Raw genomic sequence first — 18124 nt, 5'->3', positions numbered from 1 at the left:
AGTGTCCATAGGATTTGCCCCATTTGATTTCCTATGTGGGAGGAAGGTTAAAGTCACAGACGACTCATGCCTTATGTGCCGGGGAGGGGCTTTGTCCTTCTCTCCCTGTGCCTCCTCCCTGCATATTTGGCAACTCTCCCTGCCAGCTGGGTTGGCTCTGCTGCTGGCGACAGAGGCCAAGCATGCCTTGAAGCTGGGGGGCTCTACCTCATCCACTCCTGTCCCACTGCTGCCCCAGCTGCCAGGAACAGGAGCTGAGCAAGTAGAGTTAACGCATAAGATGGTCCATAAAATTAGCACTGTAGAACCACAGCTTGCTGCTAACAGAGCTTACCAAAATACATAGTATGCTGGAAACGGAGATAATTAAAAAGTCTGACAGTCCCTGGGCCTCACCAGTCATTATGGTTCCTAAAAGAAATGGGACTATAAGGTTTTGTGTGGATTATAGAAAACTTAACACTGTTACAACAATTGAGGCTGTTAAGGAAATTAGCAAGAGTCCCTCATAGTCATTATGTGAACAATAAAGAGGTTGAGTTTTGCAATTGACTTAAATGGATACTTTCATCCAAAATTCTATCATGGATTAAAAAGTAAGTAAGAGACAGAAGATGAAAGATGGGAATCCATGACTAATTTTCCACATGAGAAGAGGATTCTCCAAGGAACTGTAAAAGGACTGGTGTTGTTGATCTAGGGAAGAGGGTGATCAGATAGGTGGCAAAATTTGCAGAGGATACAAACATTATTTAGATTATTTAGATTCTCTATACTAGAGAAGACTAGTCACTAGGCTGTGACTACTTCAGAGGGACTTAAATAGGCAGGTGTGCAGTCTGATGGCAGGTGAAATGCTATAGACAAAGGCAATGCAATGCACATTGATGGGTCTTAAATTAACTGAAACATTTTAAGAAAAATACAAGGGCATCATTGTGGAAAGCTTAATTAAAACTTCTGCTCAAAGATCAGCAGTGGTCAAAAGAGCAAACTAAATAATATGATATAAAATAAGAGATAACATTAAAATAGTATGCCCTTATATTCATTTATGTTTAAAAGGATTATTGTGCTTAATTCTGTTCACCCAATCTCAAATATGACATAATACAAACAGACAGGGTCCAGAAACAGGTGACAGAAGACACATAAATGAAGTGTGACAGAGGCATTTAAATTAATGAATGAAATATACAAGGTATTTTCATATACTACACTGCAAAAGGAAATAGATATTCAGTGAAACTGAAAGGCAACAAGTTTGAAACTCTTAAAAGGAAATGCTTTCTTATATGATGCTTAATCAACCTGTAGAAATTGCTGCTCGTGCTACCATGTACCACTGAGGCCAAGATTTTAGCAGGATCTAGAAGAGAATTAGTTACATGGATAACAAGGACATCCACAGAAACATAAAACAGTATGAAAGTATCCCAGGGATATTAATCATCATGATTAACCCCACTGACTACCTTAGATTTAACATAAACTTTTCCCATGGATAAATTACCCCATAATTTTCCATTACAGAAGTTTCTGTATCTTCCTCTGAAGCAGCATGTACTGACCACTGTCAGGGATGGGTTACCAGACTAGATGGACCATTGGTCTGGATCTAGTGTGGTAAATACTATGGGGGAAACAAAACAAAAGGGAAACATGCAGTTACTTACTCAGAAATCACATTAAAGAGTCATCTATGTTTGGTATGTCAATTTTTTCTACCTTCAAAGAGGTGGACCAATCCTGGGATAACTTTTGCAATAACATATTAGTCAAATTTATTAAGACTCCATTGTCTAGTCATCTGCCCATATACTTTTAGGCACCATTTGCTACTAGTACATCCTCTGCAATATCCTGCTGGCTTCCAATTTTAGAAAGCCAAGGATATTACTAAAATAGCACTAAAGAGCCATTGTCTTTTCCTCCTTCTCCAATGAACACATTGTTAAATGACAGATTTGCTTCATAAATAACAGAAAACATCCTCTGCAGGTGCCTGTGCAGGACACTAAGAGCAGATGTCAGGCCAGATTTGAACAATTTGTATGTGACACTAAAAATGTGGAGGAGGAGTTGCTGGAAGAGGCATATGATGCTGTGCATCCCATGTTAGAAGGAAAAAAGCTTTGAAAACCATCTTTTTATAACAAGGGGGAGAAGGGAAAGGAAGTTTGCATTTGATCTGACAAACCACTTGCAGCTGGTGGCAAAAGCATTAGGATATTACTGACTAATCTGATAGTTTAACTTGCTACACCTTCATACAGTGGATATGTCTGAAGCTATTTCCTGCATTTGCAATAAGAGTAAATTATGGCAAGCTTCCAGCCTACCTTGGCACGTTTACAGTTAGATGCTATGCAAAATGCTACTGGTGGCTAGTTGAAGAGTGACAGCGCCATGTTTGTCCACCATTCCACACAGTAAGTAGTGCCTTATTCTATGAGTAGTTCTTGGAGATCAGTGGGTCTACTGGAGGAGTAAGATATTACTCACTATGGGGAAGGTGGCAGAATCTAGCCCGTAGTGATTGCTTTGTTCAACACCAGGAACTCTTTTTCTTCCTGCCTTCTCCTCCTCCACTTAACCAGTTGTTTCAAATACAAGAGGTTGATTTATGAATGACAGTCACTAGATATTATAGAGCAGGAATTCTATGTGACAAGATTAATGTTTGTGTTCGCAATGGTCACCATTAAAATCTTTACAATTTCCAAGCTAGGTTCATCCACCTGCACTCATACTGATTGGGACCATACTCCAGGAGTGATCCCATTGGAATAAATGGGACTACTAATGGAGAGAGGCATGATTCAGCACAAGAGTGACAGAATGTGGCCCTCTGTTTGACAATCATATTGCAGTGGTATTCAGAGACCACATGATCCCTAAGCATATGGAACATCACAAACACCACATTACATGTAATTAGTAGAAGGGTAATATTGTACCCATTTTAGTGGTAGACTCTGTGTTAAGTTTCAGTCACAAAAGTAAGAGAAGACTAAATAACCTGACTGGAACATCGGTGCTGTTTCTGTTGTAAAGGAAGTCAATTAGTTCCAGAAGGCTTCTTTCTGAATGATACTCCTGGAAGCTATCGAACATAAGAACACTACTTACAGCCACCAGGTGTGCTACTGCTGCCCTTTCTGCACTATGCAACACATCAATCAGTTGCTTTATGAGCAGTTTAGAAAGGAGGATTTATTAGGGAAGAAATTCACACACAGTAAGAAACAAGAAACATTTTTTATTTTTACCTCTGTTTTCAAAAATATTTTCTCTTTCCCCAATGTCTCAGGCAGTGTAGGGAGAAGGGGCTTCCCTTTCCTGTTTAATAATACTGCTGAAAATTGCAGATATAATATTTGGTCCAAACCCAGGCAGTAATTTTCAAGTAATTACTTGGCATCATGGTGTATATTAAGAGCTCTGCATTCAGTGCTGGTAGAGGACTTAAAAACAAAATGAACAAACAGACTTTAATGTATTATTCCACAGTCAGTAAAACAACAGACTTAAGTTGTTTGATTAAGGGAAATCATTTAAGTGACAGTATAACGAGACTGGGGATCAACAGGAAAACAGGGGACACAGCAGAAGGTTATGCAATGAAGAGGGAGAGATAAGAGCTAATGATAATTACTTCTGAACTTCAACCACAGATGCCAGAGAGCAACGAACAATTTGAGGGAAAACAGAAGCTAGAATATACTACATACTGAAAAGATTAGGGAACCCTTGTTGTATCTGGTAGGTGGCCCACTCTTTTGACATCAGTGGTAGCTGGCAAAAGATATTTTTCTCAGGCTGGGTTAATGAAAGATTAAATGTTTTCCTCCTTTATAATTCTCCATTTATGTTTATAAAATTTGTTTAGGACACCATAGACCGGACAGAAAGAAATGAAAAGCTCTTTGAGAATTTATTGAATTGACTTGTGCAGTGCTGGTGAGGCCCATAAGGGTAATATGCACATGCTAGCAGTACATGGAGAGCTTCCTTCAATGCCAGCATTCCTAAAGGATGGTATGAAATTAGCCAGTATCTTTTATAGTTATATACAGCTGTTGGGCAAGAGTTAAAAATTCAGTTAGCAGCTGAGACAGAAACCCACATAACTAACAAGCAGAAATATCAGAGGCCCAAGGACAGTGGCAGCTGTAAACACTTGATAGACTTACATGGTCAAATGTCCGCCCAGTAACTCCGCCTCTCGGTATGAAAGAACAGTACAACCTACCCCCCCCCCCTCCCAGCTCTCCGTATATCTGTGAACGCTCACCCCCACCCCAACGCTTCGCCTTAAGGTAGTTATAGATAATTGATGTAATCAAAATAGTTGTATGCATATGTTCTGCTTCTGTCATTATCATGTTAAATGTTCTCTCTTTCTGAAACAATGTTTGTCTCTGTAAGTACAAGATAAATGCAAATGAAGTGATAAGAAAAAGGTATATAATTGGTCACTGTAGCACCATACTTTTGACCCGGTTTTGTCAGTCTTCCTGGTGCTGTGAATAAACCTCTTGAGTATTGTCTGTGCCTGTCTGATTCACACAGCACATATGTAACAGACTAACATGTGCTGGCCCATACAAAGTGGTTTCCCACTGCTATGCTGTGTTCATAGACATAAGTACGGTACTGGGAAGGGCCTAAACCTTGAAAAAGTCGTGACTGCTGTTTATCACTTGATCCAGGTTGTCCCTAAGCTGATCAAACAAATGTACGATGGCTTGTGGGGTGAATCTATATTGTCAGATAACCCATGTCTGTGAGTTAAAGGAAGGTCTGCTCATAAACAGTGTGAGCAGGGTATGAAGGTCTCCTCTTTTTTCTGAGCTATGGGCAAATGTTGCCCTCCTTTTCCTTTCCCTCACTAGCCTCAGGGGATACAAATGTAGCATGATCAGGTGCCGGGAGTTGCTGCAGCACCCAAATAGTCCCGACTGACTGATCGGGAAAAAAAGTTTGTTTCATATAAACTGAAACCATCTAAGTCAACTAAAAACAAAACGTTTCATTTCAGTTTCATGTTTTAATGTGGGTTGTTGTTTTTTTAATATAAATAAGTTTAGGAAAATTTCAAAGCAAAATGTAATTTCAAAAAGTAAAAACAAAGCCAAACATTTGCATTCAAAAAAGTCAAAATGTCAATTTTTTGAAAATTTCTTTTTTCATGCTGAAACAATTTGCCGAATTCAGCATGAATTCATAAATAGTTTCAGTTGATGTGAAACCTTCATTTGGGGTGAATATAATATTTATCTGAAATTTCATTGAGCTTTAGTTGTAAAAAGAGTGGCTGGAAGGTGATTGGCTTAACTTGAAACTTCTGATTTAATTATGCCATGGTACCGCTAGACCAGCTACTTCGGTCTGCAGGTGGAGCATCTGACACTTGAAAATACCAGCTGAATAGACAGCACTTCGTTATGGGTATCATAGCACTTAAGATCCCCACTGACGAAACAGGATCCTATTTTGCTAGTCCACAGCTACCCCTCTTCCAGATAGTGTCACAACCAAGTTTCCTGAACTCAGTCCCTGTACTGAAAATCCATGAGTGGGCAAATATATCTTTAGTCATATTTGGGTCATAGAGGAGACTATTTGCACCCACTCACATTTCTGAGTATTTCCAGAATTTTAAGGCCAGTCAAAGAATCATTGGAGCTAACAGCTGAGTGGGTAATAGCTCTAAGGAAAACTACAGTGATGAGCAAGACAATGAATCTATTAAAATTTTAATCAGGAAGAGGAAATCAGAGGTCAACTGTGAGGAAATTGTCAGAACAGATCATGCATAAATGAATGGCTCCTCAGTACTAACTGATCATTTAAAGTATATAAAGTTGCATCAAAGGATAAATGAAACAGCTCCCTCTCCCACACAAAAAGTGAAGTCTTTGTCCTGCTATGAGAGTGTGTAGTTGAGTACAAGATTGAAAGTCAGGCTTGAAGACTGAGAAAGAGAACCTTTTGGGGTCTACTTCTGCAGTTTCCAGCGTATAGTTCCGTGGTCTCTCTTCTGAAATTCTGATTCTGCAATACGTGATATGTGCATTAGTAATAATAAAGAACAATCTCAAAACTTTTGTGAGGCAAATTCATCAACAGTTTTATCTTAATCAACACCAGTTTCAGAGAACTCCTAAAAGGAACCCAGGTGAGTTAAGAAATATTGTGATCAAGTGAAGGCTGTTCTTTTTATCTTCAAAACATTTGTTCTCAGTGCTCGAATGTGTAATCATGTATAGATTATACTTTAAAAAAATCTGTTGAAAATAATTGGGAAAGAAAACTTTTTTTGAAAAAGTCTTGCATCAAACAGAGCAAATGTGATATTTCATAATAGTGAAGGGTGCAGTTGACTGGAAGTCTACCATCTTTATCTGAAGTACTACAGTCAAAAGTCTTATCTGCTGCCCAAACTGATCTGAGGACAGGCCAGATCAAAATGACACAATCAGAAAGTCTAAGGCACAAAGTGAATTACACCTAGCAATGGACATAAAACACAAAAAGAGGAGGTTCTTTAAATACTTTAGAAGCAAAAGAAAGAGTATGGAAAAATATAGGTCCTCTAATAAGTGGGGAAGGAGAGCTAATGACCTACAGAAATCGGAGGTGTTTAATGCCTCTTTTGCTTCAGTTGTCACTAAAAAGGTTAATGACAACCACATGCTCAACACAATTAATATTAAAAGCAAGGAGGAAGAAATGCAAGCCAAAGCAGGGGAAAAAAAAGTTAAAGAATATTTAGGAAAGTAAGTTAGCAGGGCCTGACAAAATTCATCCTAGGGTACTTAAGAAACTAGCTGAAGCAATCTTGGAACCATTACCAATTATCTTTGAGAATTGCTGAAGGATGAATGAAAACCCAGAAGACAGAAAAAGGGCAAATGTAGTACCTATCCTTAAAGCGGGGGGTCGGGGGGGGAAGACCTGGGGAAGTATACACCAGTCAGTCTAATTTAGATACCTTGAAAGATACTGTCACAAGTTATTAAACAATCAGTTTGTAAGCATCTAGAGGGTAATAGGGCTATAAGGAATAGCCAGCATGGATGTCAAGAACAAATCATGACAAACCATGCTAATTTCCTTCTTTGACAGGGTTACTGGCCGAGTGAATGGGGGGGAAGCAGTAGACATGTTATATCTTGATTTTAGTAAGGCCTTTGACACGGTCCCACATGGCATTCTCATAAGCAAACTAGGGAAATATTGTTTGGTTGGAATTACTATAATATGGGTGCACAATGGTTGAAAGACCATACTCAAAGAATATTTATCAATGTTTTTCTGTCTAACTGGGAGGGTATATCCAGTAGGGTCCTGCAGGGGTCTGTCCTGGCTCCCCCCACTATTCAATATTTTTATTAATGACTTGGCTAATGGAATGGAGAGTACACTTATAAAATTTGCAGATGACACCAAGCTAGGAGGGTTTGCAAGCACTTTGGAGGATTCAAAAGGATCTTGACAAAATGAGAACTAATCTGTATTCAACAAGATGAAATTTAGTAAAGACAAGTGTAAAGTACTTCACTTAAGAAGGAAAAATCAAACAGTCACAAAATGGGGAATAACTGGATAGGTGGTATCATAAAAATAAAGGGAAGGGTAACCATCTTTCTGTATACAGTGCTATAAAATCCCTCCTGGCCAGAGGCAAAACCCTTTCACCTGAAAAGGGTTAAGAAGCTAAGATAACCTTGCTGTCACCTGACCAAAACGACCAATGAGGAGACAGGATACTTTCGAAGCTGGAGGGGGCGGGGGGACAAAGGCTCTGTCTGTCTGTGTGGTGCCGTCTCAGAAACTCTGTTAAGTTAGTAAGTAATCTAGCTAGAAATGCGTTAGATTTCCTTTTGTTTAATGGCTGGTAAAATACGCTGTGCTGAATGGAATGTATATTCCTGTTTTTATGTCTTTTTGTAACTTACGGTTTTGCCTAGAGGGATTCTCTATGTTTTGAATCTGAATACCCTGTAAGGTATTTACCATCCTGATTTTACAGAGGTGATTCTTTTACTTTTTCTTTAATTACAATTCTTCTTTGAAGAACCTGATTGCTTTTTCATTGTTCTTAAGATCCAAGGGTTTGGGTCTGTGTTCACCTGTACAAATTGGTGAGGATTTTTATCAAGCCTTCCCCAGGAACGGGGGTGTAGGGCTTGGGGGGATATTGTTGGGGAAGGCGTGTCCAAGTGGGCTCTTTCCCTGTTCTTTGTTTAACAAGCTTGGTGGTGGCAGCATAGGGTTCAAGGACAAGGCAAAGTTTGTACCTTGGGGAAGTTTTTAACCTAAGCGGGTAAGAATAAGTTTAGGGGGTCTTTCATGCAGGTCCCCACATCTGTACCCTAGAGTTCAGAGTGGGGAAGGAACCTTGACAGGTGGTAATACTGCTGAAAAGGATCTGGGAATTACACAGTATCACAAATTGAATATTAGTCAACAATGTGATACAGTTGGAAAAAAAACTCATATTCTAATGTGTGTTAACAGGAGTGTCATATGTAAGACATGGGAAGCAACTGTCCTGCTCTACTTGGCACTGATAGGGCCTCAGCTGGTATACTGTGACCAATTCTGGGCACCACACTTGAGGAAAAATGTGGACAAATTGGAGAGAGTGCGGAGGAGAGCAACAAAAATGATAAAAGGTTTAGAAAACCTGACCTCTGAGGAAAGATTTAAAAAACTGGTCATGTTTAGTCTTGAGGGGGAAAAAAAGGCTGAGGGGGGACCTGAGAATAGTGTTCAAATATGTTAAGGGCTGTTACAAAGAGGACACTGGTCAATTGTTCTCCAGATCCACCAAAGGTGAGACAAGAAGTAATGGGCTTCCTCTGCAGCAAGGGAGATTTAGGTTAGACATAAGGAAAAACTTTCTAAGTACAAGGGAAGTTAAGCACTGGAATACGCTTCCAAGGGAGATGGTGGAATACCTGTCATCAGAGGTTTTTAAGAACAGGTTGGACAATCACCTGTCAGGGATGGTCTTGGTTTACTTGATCCTGCCTCTGCACAAGGGGTTGGGCATAATGAATTTGAGGTCCCTTCCACTTCTACGTTTCTATGCCTTTCAGTAGATAGTGATAAATCTTAACTGGAGTGTATAGAAAGGCTGGACCTATGGCTTATTCTTTTCCAGTTGTGAAATGGAAATTTATTTATGTATCCAATGAAAACTACTCAGATTTTTAATTAAAAATGTCAAATTTGGAACAAACTGCTTGTCAACAACCATGAGTTATTCCCAGAAATTATAAGGCAAATAATTGTGTAAAAATGAACACTTAAGAAAATTATGTTTTACTCATGAATAGTTTGTGAACAGAAAATGAGACAGTTGTTGAATAACATGTTGCAACTGAGTTTGTTCTTTTTACAAAAATAAAAAATCATTTGCTTGATAGTCTCTTAACCTTATTGAACTAAAGTCTTGTCCATATTCTTTAGCTACTTTTCCAGTGTCAAGTTTATCTATATCTACACCTAAGTCTGAAAACAAAACAACATTATGTAAAGGGACTTGATTTGGGCAGTTACTAGACCCATGATTACGTCAAAAGATAACAAAACAATCTGGCTTTATTTTTCCATGAATGCACCATCATCAGACAGTAGAAAAGTATATGCAGCTCTAAAGGGATTTAGTCCTCCTGTCTTTTGTTCAGGCTCATTTTTCCATCTGGCCATCTTAGCTTTTTCAGTATTTTTTCTGCACAGTACCATTCCATTTATAAATTTAATTTCCAATCTGACACAGAAGTGTCAATTGTTGTTCTGCCTCAAGGGTGTTGGAATGGCTTTAAAGTTGGAGATACAGGCATCTGAAGGGAGAGTAAACAGCAACTTGGTAATCATTATTCTATTTGTTTTTCTTCTATTTATTCTAAAAACAACAACAACAACCCAGGATCTTATTTCTTTAGAGTCAGTAGGTAACACCTGTCTAGAAAACAGAATGCAAAAAAAAAAAAAAAAAAAGTACATGTAATACCTACTCCACAAGAACTGAAACTATTTTGTTCTGAGGCCTGGGCACCTCATTAAGCCACTTCCATGCTGTATGGTGGGATGAGCTTCACACCTCAGAGCTCTCACTAAGATGATTAGGATCCAACCATTCAGCTGGGATGGTAAGGAGTTCTTTCAAGTGCTCATTTTAAGTTGTATTCCCTACATAACAAATCTTTGCTATGTTTATCTCTATTATAATTATTGAAATAAAGACAGAAAATTATCAAACTATTGTCTTTTCTTGTAGTGACCTTGTGACAAATCTCTGACTTGTCCCTCCTTATAAGAAATGTCCCTTATTTCTCATTTTAAGTGTGCTTCTACCCCAGGTTGATCATACTTTAATTATTGAAAATAAATTGAGTTTCATATTGCATAATTGTGACACCGTTCAGGTTAAAAAATAATTCTCCATCAATGTAAGCCTACTTTAGTACTATTTCGTTTTCTATCTCACTTTGACCCTCTGTCCCATATTACAGTATATCCCACATTTCTGTGTTTGGTTAACCAGTTTGGTCAAAATAAGTAAGACTTGTCCCAAACTTTCATCAACCTGTCAAACCATTTCTGATATTCAGGAATGAGCTATTTATAAACAAACTCTATACGCATTTACAAAAGACATTAGAATGACAAAAATGTGTCCAAGTCTAATATTAGCATAGACAAACAAGATCTCCCCTGCCTAACTCAAGAATTTCCTGAGCACCTTCAATGGACCTGTAATAAATATAAAGGGAAGGGTAAACATCTTTAAAATCCCTCCTGGCCAGAGGCAAAACCCTTTCACCTGTAAAGGGTTAAGAAGCTAGGATAACCTTGCTGGCAGCTGACCAAAATGACCAATGAGGAGACAAGATACTTTCAAAGCTGGGGGGTGGGGGGGAGGAGCAAGAGAAACAAAAGTTCTCTCTGTCTGCGTGTTGTTTTTTCCAGGAACAGAAAAGGAATGGAGTCTTAGAACTTAGTAAGTATTCTAGCTAGGTATGCATTAGATTCTGTTTTGTTTAAATTGCTGATAAAATAAGCTGTGCTGAATGGAATGTATATTCCTGTTTTTATGTCTTTTTGTAACTTAAGGTTTTGCCTAGAGGGATTTTGAATCTGTTTTGAATCAGTTTTGAATCTGATTACCCTGTAAGGTATTTACCATCCTGATTTTACAGAGGTGATTCTTTTACTTTTTCTTCAATTAAAATTCTTCTTTGAAGAACCTGATTGCTTTTTCATTGTTCTTAAGATCCAAGGGTTTGGGTCTGTGTTCACCTGTACAAATTGGTGAGGATTTTTATCAAGCCTTCCCCAGGAAAGGGGGTGTAGGGCTTGGGGGGATATTGTTGGGGAAGACGTGTCCAAGTGGGCTCTTTCCCTGTTCTTTGTTTAACAAGCTTGGTGGTGGCAGCATAGGGTTCAAGGACAAGGCAAAGTTTGTACCTTGGGGAAGTTTTTAACCTAAGCGGGTAAGAATAAGTTTAGGGGGTCTTTCATGCAGGTCCCCACATCTGTACCCTAGAGTTCAAAGTGGGGAAGGAACCTTGACAGGACCTTCAGAAAATGTCTGGCTAAGCAGATAGGCCTTACAATATGCTCTGAAGATGAGGAAATTCAAACTCTGTGAGGAGAGTGGAGAAGAAAGCTACATAGATGATGGTCCTATACTGAGAATTCTGTGTCCCCCAGCACTGAAGTCTAAAGTTTCTCAGAATGAAGTTACAACTGATCTTAATTTATACCTACTATATAGCACTATTACACTGCCAGAGTCGTGTAAAATTGCCTTAATATAAATCAAGAGATCCCAGCCCAATGAGTGGATCGGAAGAAAGAGTAGGTTACACCAAACTTGATTCATTAAAGTTTTTGTTTGTTTGCTTCGCTTACTCAGACTCACTTCCAAAGTTGGGCTAGGGATATAAGATATACTAACCATTAAAGTTTTTGTTGGTCAAAAACAATATTCTGAATTGCATCCAGAAATGAAGCATAAGACTACAGTGTCCCTGGAGCAATGGTGTAATGCGCTTCCAACAATAAACACCACTAAGTAAATGAATTGCCACATTCTGCTCCACCTGAAATTTCTGAAGAGGTCTTGATGTGTCTTCACAAGCAGGTATCTAAGGACACTGAGGCACTAACAATTTCTTTCTTAAGAGATTAAATACCTTGCCCTTTTGCAGGGATGCATTGCTGATCTCTGCTAATAATGGATCCAATATCTCCCTACATGACTTTAAGGGGCAAGAAGGATGTGTATCCAAATTATAAATGATATCCCAAAGTTCCTCAAGTACCCCCAGAATTTCTGTGATGAACTGGCCAAACCCAAACAGAAACAATTCCCCTCCTCCCCCCACAATAGTTCTACCACCATGGAAGCCAACAAATTGCCCTAATTCCAAAAATTTAATTTGTGAAGCAGATAGAAAATTCCTCACAGTGAGAAACACTTGACTCTGTGTGAAAACAATCACGAGATTTGCCAGGCTGTTTACGACCAAACATAATTCATCACATTGGATTTTGCAGGTGCTGAAGGATGGATACACTCTTTTTCATCTGCAGCACATCCACAACATAACTTTGTCAAGGAATCATTATGCCATAATTGATCAAACTCAAAATAAATCTTCTGAAACTAGCACTGTATGTTCCTTCATTCATACCACATTTGCTGTATGCCTTCTTGTGATGAGGTGGCCACCCCTCACAGGATTGGAAGAGGTTAAGATGGCCAGGCAGGCCAATTAACTCCACAGGCTGCACCTGGAGTAGGACCCAGGAAGCAAAGGAGCTAGGAAGCAGGTTCAGCTGTGCAGGAACAGGCAGGGCCTGTATAAAGCCAGGTAGCTAGCAACAGACAGGGTTGTAGGCAGCAGTCACTCCCTAGGAAGAGGGAGGAGGGTTTTGGAGCTGGTACACCCAGAGAGTTAAGGGGAACCATATGTAGTAGGAAGCAGACAAGGGAAGGAGCAGTGAGGGCTAAGAGAGGAAAGCTCAGAACTGTTGAGCTGAGGGTCCTTAGACTGGAACTCTGAGTAAAGGATAGGCCTGGGTTCCCCTACCAGCCACTGAGGGAGTGGCACTGAGGCAATGGAAAGGAAGGCTGCCTAGAAGTGCTAGGGAGAAGGGCTTTGTTACGCTGGAATGGGGGAACACTGAGTGACTTGGCTGAAAGGCTAAGTTATAAAGAGAATGCTGTGGCTCAAGTGAGAGAGGGGCCACAGACCACAGGGAGAGAAAAAGCAATGGCAAGCAAACCACAGAAGGGGGCAGTGACCTTAAGAGCTAATCCCCAGAGTGACCAGGAGCAGATGTCAGATGTGTGGTGCATCTTGTGAGAACATGGTGGAGAAAACAGGTACATAACTGGTTTCAGAGTAACAGCCGTGTTAGTCTGTATTCGCAAAAAGAAAAGGAGTACTTGTGGCATCTTAGAGACTAACCAATTTATTTGAGCATAAGCTTTCGTGAGCTACAGCTCTGTCCCTGGTACAATGGAAGGTTGGGAGAGTGTGGGGAAAAAAATGCATAAGGTGGTTACCCTGATACAAAGGGAGTAAAGAGACTATAGTAATGACACTTGAAGCAAAGAAATGATGGAGCCACAGTATATGGAAGCTTTGTTTGCAGAGGGCACTTATACCCAGCCAGGCTGAACTCTTGAATCCCTGCAGAAGGGAGGGTGAAAAATAGCAGGCACAGATTCAGGTCAGGCTGCGGCAGGTGCTGGAGAGCCAGCAGAGACAGTGGGAGGCACATTGGTACCTGGCCAAACAGCAGCAGATTCTCGTTAAGCTCCAGTGTGTCAAAATTAGCAGAGGCTACAGGGAGTGAGATTGGAAGGGAGATACCAGGGGAGCCAAGCCATGAAGAAGAGACTGCAGTCCCTGGAGTGAGAGGGGACAAAGACAAGACAACATGGGGGGAAGACACCACCAGAGGGAAAGTGCAATGCCTGGCAGAATTAATTCCTAGGACAGCCAGCAGGAGGTGCCACTATCAGTGAGTGAACCCTGTGACACTTCTATATACCAAAGCATCCTGTGATGATGACAAAGGTGAAGGTGATCAGATGTCCCATTTTTAAAGGGACAGTCCCATATTTAAGCCCTCCTGCAGGTGTCCCAACTTTTTCTTAGAAACAGGCAAATTGTCCTGTATTTTCTGTTTTCCCCCAAACTGGTGGGTCCTACTGCTGGCTGGATTCCTGTTTGCCAGCTGCCTGCCCACCAGCGGCGTGGGAGGGTGTCCAGTGGCCGACTATGGGGGTGGGTGTGCAAGGCTGGTGGCGGGGCGATGACGCATGCAGGGCCAGCTGCTTCCCCTGCTGGTCTATCAGTGCAGCCCCCACTGCATGCTGGCTCTTGGCCAGAGGGCACGAACCCCCATCCTGTTTCTGGCCGGTGCTGTCTGCATGTTGCAAGCTGTGGTGGCTGGTGAGTGTAGGCAGATGCCATGCGGTGGCCAGTTATGCTTCACCTCTGCTGCCCATCCATCAGCCCTTTACATGATCCCGCTGTCACTGTCCTCTCCCTGCTTTGTCCCCTCTCCACCGCAGCCCTGCTGCTTCTCCAGATTCCCCTCCTCCACCCCCCCGCCACGGAGCATGTCCCACTCCCAGTGCAAAATCTGGCCGCGAGTCTTTTGAATTTAGTCTTTTTTTAATTGCAAAGATAAACAGTGGTGACATATTCAGAAATTCAGGGCCTGATTCTGAAATCTCTGCATGTCCCACTCCCAGTGCTGTGCGGAGAACGAGCCCCTGGTCGGAGCGTTCCACTCACCTACAGCCTGGCTGGCAGGATCCTTCCTTCCCCCTCTGGCTGGGCTGGTGCCAAGACCCTCCGGCCCGGGGCGCTGTCCAGAGGAACCAAGCCCTGCATGTCCCAAAGCTGCACATAGCATTGGCACTGAGAAGCCTCTCTGCCCCTCAGCTAAGCTCTGGAGTGACATGGGGGTTGGGAGGAAGAGACTTCCAGCCTGTTCGCACCTGAGCCCTGCAGAGAGGCAGGGGCTTATCACCCTCTACATGCGGGGAACATGGGGCTGCTCTATCCCCAAAGCACCCTCCACTGCTGAGCCACCTCTCTGGCCGGGTTTGCTGAAGCCCCTGCAGTCAGGTTTCCTAGACCGTGGTGCACAATGTAGTCTTAGGGATTAACCCCTTCATGCCTGAACTATAGCCGGGGGACAGGAGACGGCTGGGTTATGTCGGTGGCCAGCAGCATCCTGGAGGTGTTAGCTTCCTTTCAACACTGTGCAGGCAGGAAGGGACAAGTTGCTTCTGGCCTTTAAATGGGCAGGCCACCCTGTTGCATAGGGCTAAATTTATTTATAAATCAAAATGACAGCTGCTGAATCTGTATCTGCAGCCTTCCTGGGATTGTTCGTTCCAGAACTTTGAGTCATGCTGTTCTGGGTTGAACTGTCAACATACAGCCACTACAAGTAAAAGTGAAATGTACAGTCTAGTGTTAATATTTTCCAGGTGCACTGCTTAATTTGTAATGAAAGAGATGCTGGATTCAAGCAATTTTTTTACATTCAAAACTCATGAAGCAAGCCCAAGAGGTGCCAGGGCTATGAACTGCCAAGCCTAGAGATGCTAGTGCTCAGCACTGGCACAAATTAAGCACTGACCAGGTGCACATTTTGGGTTTGATCCTGCTCCTATTGAAATCACTGAGTTTTGTCGTTCCTTGACCTCAATGCGGGCAAGATCTGGCCCAGTATTGAAAGCTGGTCTCTACAGATTTATACTATCCACTAGTAGTTATCGTAGGAGGATAGGTGGCCTAAGTATGTTATCATTCTACTGGCATCTCACAGCATGATGCTTTGCAGTGTAAAACACTTTAAGCATTCCAAAGATAATAAATAAGAGTTGCTTTTATCAGGCCAATCATACTGCAAGTCAACATTGCCTTTATCGTTACAAAGCAAAAGAAAGCGTGCCAACTCTCTGCTGAAACTGCAGAGAAAGCAAAACATTTTCCTGAGACTGGAATGTGGCTATTAAAGCGGTAATAGTCTTAAGCTTACTGAATCACTTTCCCCCCCAAAAGTTTGTTTCAATATCAACCAAAGAGCTTGCCTCATCAAACAGTAATGACTACATTAAAGAAAATATGAAATATGTTACTAAAGTATGGTTTGGAATCATCCAGCATCTTTTATGCAGTGTTTATACAATATCCTGTAATCCACTCATGATCGGATGTCAAGAGTTTGATTCCCTATCACTTTCTACTTTGTTTTGAGGCTTACATTTGTTCTGAGTGAGTGCCAAGTAGGCATAGATAGCTCCTAAATCAAAAACAGGCACAAATCACTATTCTATTCCATGTAGGCTCTTATAACATACTCCTCACCATAGTGTCTGAGCACCTTCCAGGAGCGCATTAAACAAAGTGGCTGTCACAAAGAAGGTACAAGGCAGTGAGAAAAAGGTCCCCCAGATTTTCTTTTGTGTGTCATTCCCCAAATGATTACTTTCATATAAAATCAACTGAAAGGGTGGGAAAAGTAAACATGTATAAACGTTAGGAACAATTCTGATCTCGCTTAGACAGGTGTAATTCCAGAGTAACTACAGTGGAGTTACTCCACATTTTACACTAATTTAACTGAGATCAAAATCTGGCCCCGAGTCTTTTGAATTTAGTCTTTTTTTTAATTGCAAAGATAAACAGTGGTGACATATTCAGAAATTCACGGACTGATTCTGAAATCTCTGCATGCATGACACTGAGGGCTTATCTAAACAAACAGCTAGTCTAAAGTGAGGCAGGGTGTAAATCCATAGTGCACTAGACTGTGGTGCAATAACTGTCCCTGTGCACCCTGCTACCAGTCACTAAAATGTCCCAAACAGGAGTACATCAATGCCTCAGTTTTTAAAAAGGGTAATGAGCAGCTTTGGGGCAGTAGCTGGGTGGATAATGGGAACAAGGATATGGAAGTAGAAAATATCACATCAGAGGTGAAAGGCAAACACAGACAGTTTAATAGGACCTAACTGGAGGGCCTGGATAATCTCCATAATCTCCATCCAAGAATACTGCCACATGAAATTGCAAGCCCGATAGTAAGGATTTTTAATGAATATGTAAACTTGAGAGTTGAACCCTGTGACTGGAGAATTGCAAATTAGTATCTACATTTAAAAAAGAAAAAAGAGATCTGAGAAACTACAGAACCTTTAGTTTGACCTCAATTATACGCAAGGTCTTAGAGCAAATTTTGAAAGAGAAAGTAGTTCAGGATATAGAGGTAAATGGCAACTGGGATAAAATACAACATGGTTTGAAAAAGGTAGATCATGCCAGACCAATGTGATCTTTCTTGGAAAAGAGAACCCATTTTCTAGACCAGTGGTTCCCAAACTTATTCCGCCGCTTGTGCAGGGAAAGCCCCTGGAGGGCCAGGCCGGCTTGTTTACCTGCCACGTCTGCAGGTTCAGCCGATCGCGGCTCCCAGTGGCCGCGGTTCGCTGCTCCAGGCCAAAGGGAGCTGCTGGAAGTGGCAGCCAGTACGTCCCTCGGCCCGCGCTGCTTCCAGCAGCTCCCATTGGCCTGGAGCAGCAAACCGCGGCCACTGGGAGCCGCGATCGGCTGAACCTGCAGACGCGGCAGGTAAACAAGCCGGCCCGGCCCGCCAGGGGCTTTCCCTGCACAAGCGGCGGAACAAGTTTGGGAACCACGGGTCTAGACAAAGGAAATACAGTAGACCTACTGTACTTGGTTTTCAGTAAAGCATTTGATACAGTTCCACATGGAAAATTATTAGTTAAATTGGAGATGGGGATTAGTACAAGAATTGAAAGGTGAGTGAGGAACTGGTTAAATGGGAGATGACAATGTGCCATACTGAAAGGTGCATTGTTAGGCCGGAGGGAGCTTTCTAGTGGAGTTCCTCAAGGATTAGTCTTGGGATCAATCTTATTTAACATTTTCATTAATGAACTTAGCACAAAAAGTGAGAGTGTGCTAATAAAATTTCTTGATGACACAACTTGGGAGGTTTTGCCAATATGGAGGAGGAATGGAATATCATATGAGATAATTGG

At 41.4% G+C, this 18124-nt stretch overlaps 1 long non-coding RNA gene across 1 annotated transcript; it reads left to right on the top strand.

Moving 5' to 3' along the window:
* The first annotated feature begins 10812 nt into the window (after positions 1-10812).
* On the top strand, positions 10813-12688 carry LOC122462131. The gene is made up of 3 exons (XR_006284505.1): positions 10813-11020; positions 12028-12166; positions 12583-12688. It is a non-coding gene; the product is annotated as an uncharacterized LOC122462131 (long non-coding RNA).
* Positions 12689-18124: the final 5436 nt, after the last annotated feature.

This window comes from Chelonia mydas, chromosome 1, assembly GCF_015237465.2.
Source record: "Chelonia mydas isolate rCheMyd1 chromosome 1, rCheMyd1.pri.v2, whole genome shotgun sequence".
Lineage (NCBI taxonomy): Eukaryota > Metazoa > Chordata > Testudines > Cheloniidae > Chelonia > Chelonia mydas.
Note: the sequence above shows the minus strand (reverse complement) of the source record. Positions and strands in the feature narration are given on the sequence as shown.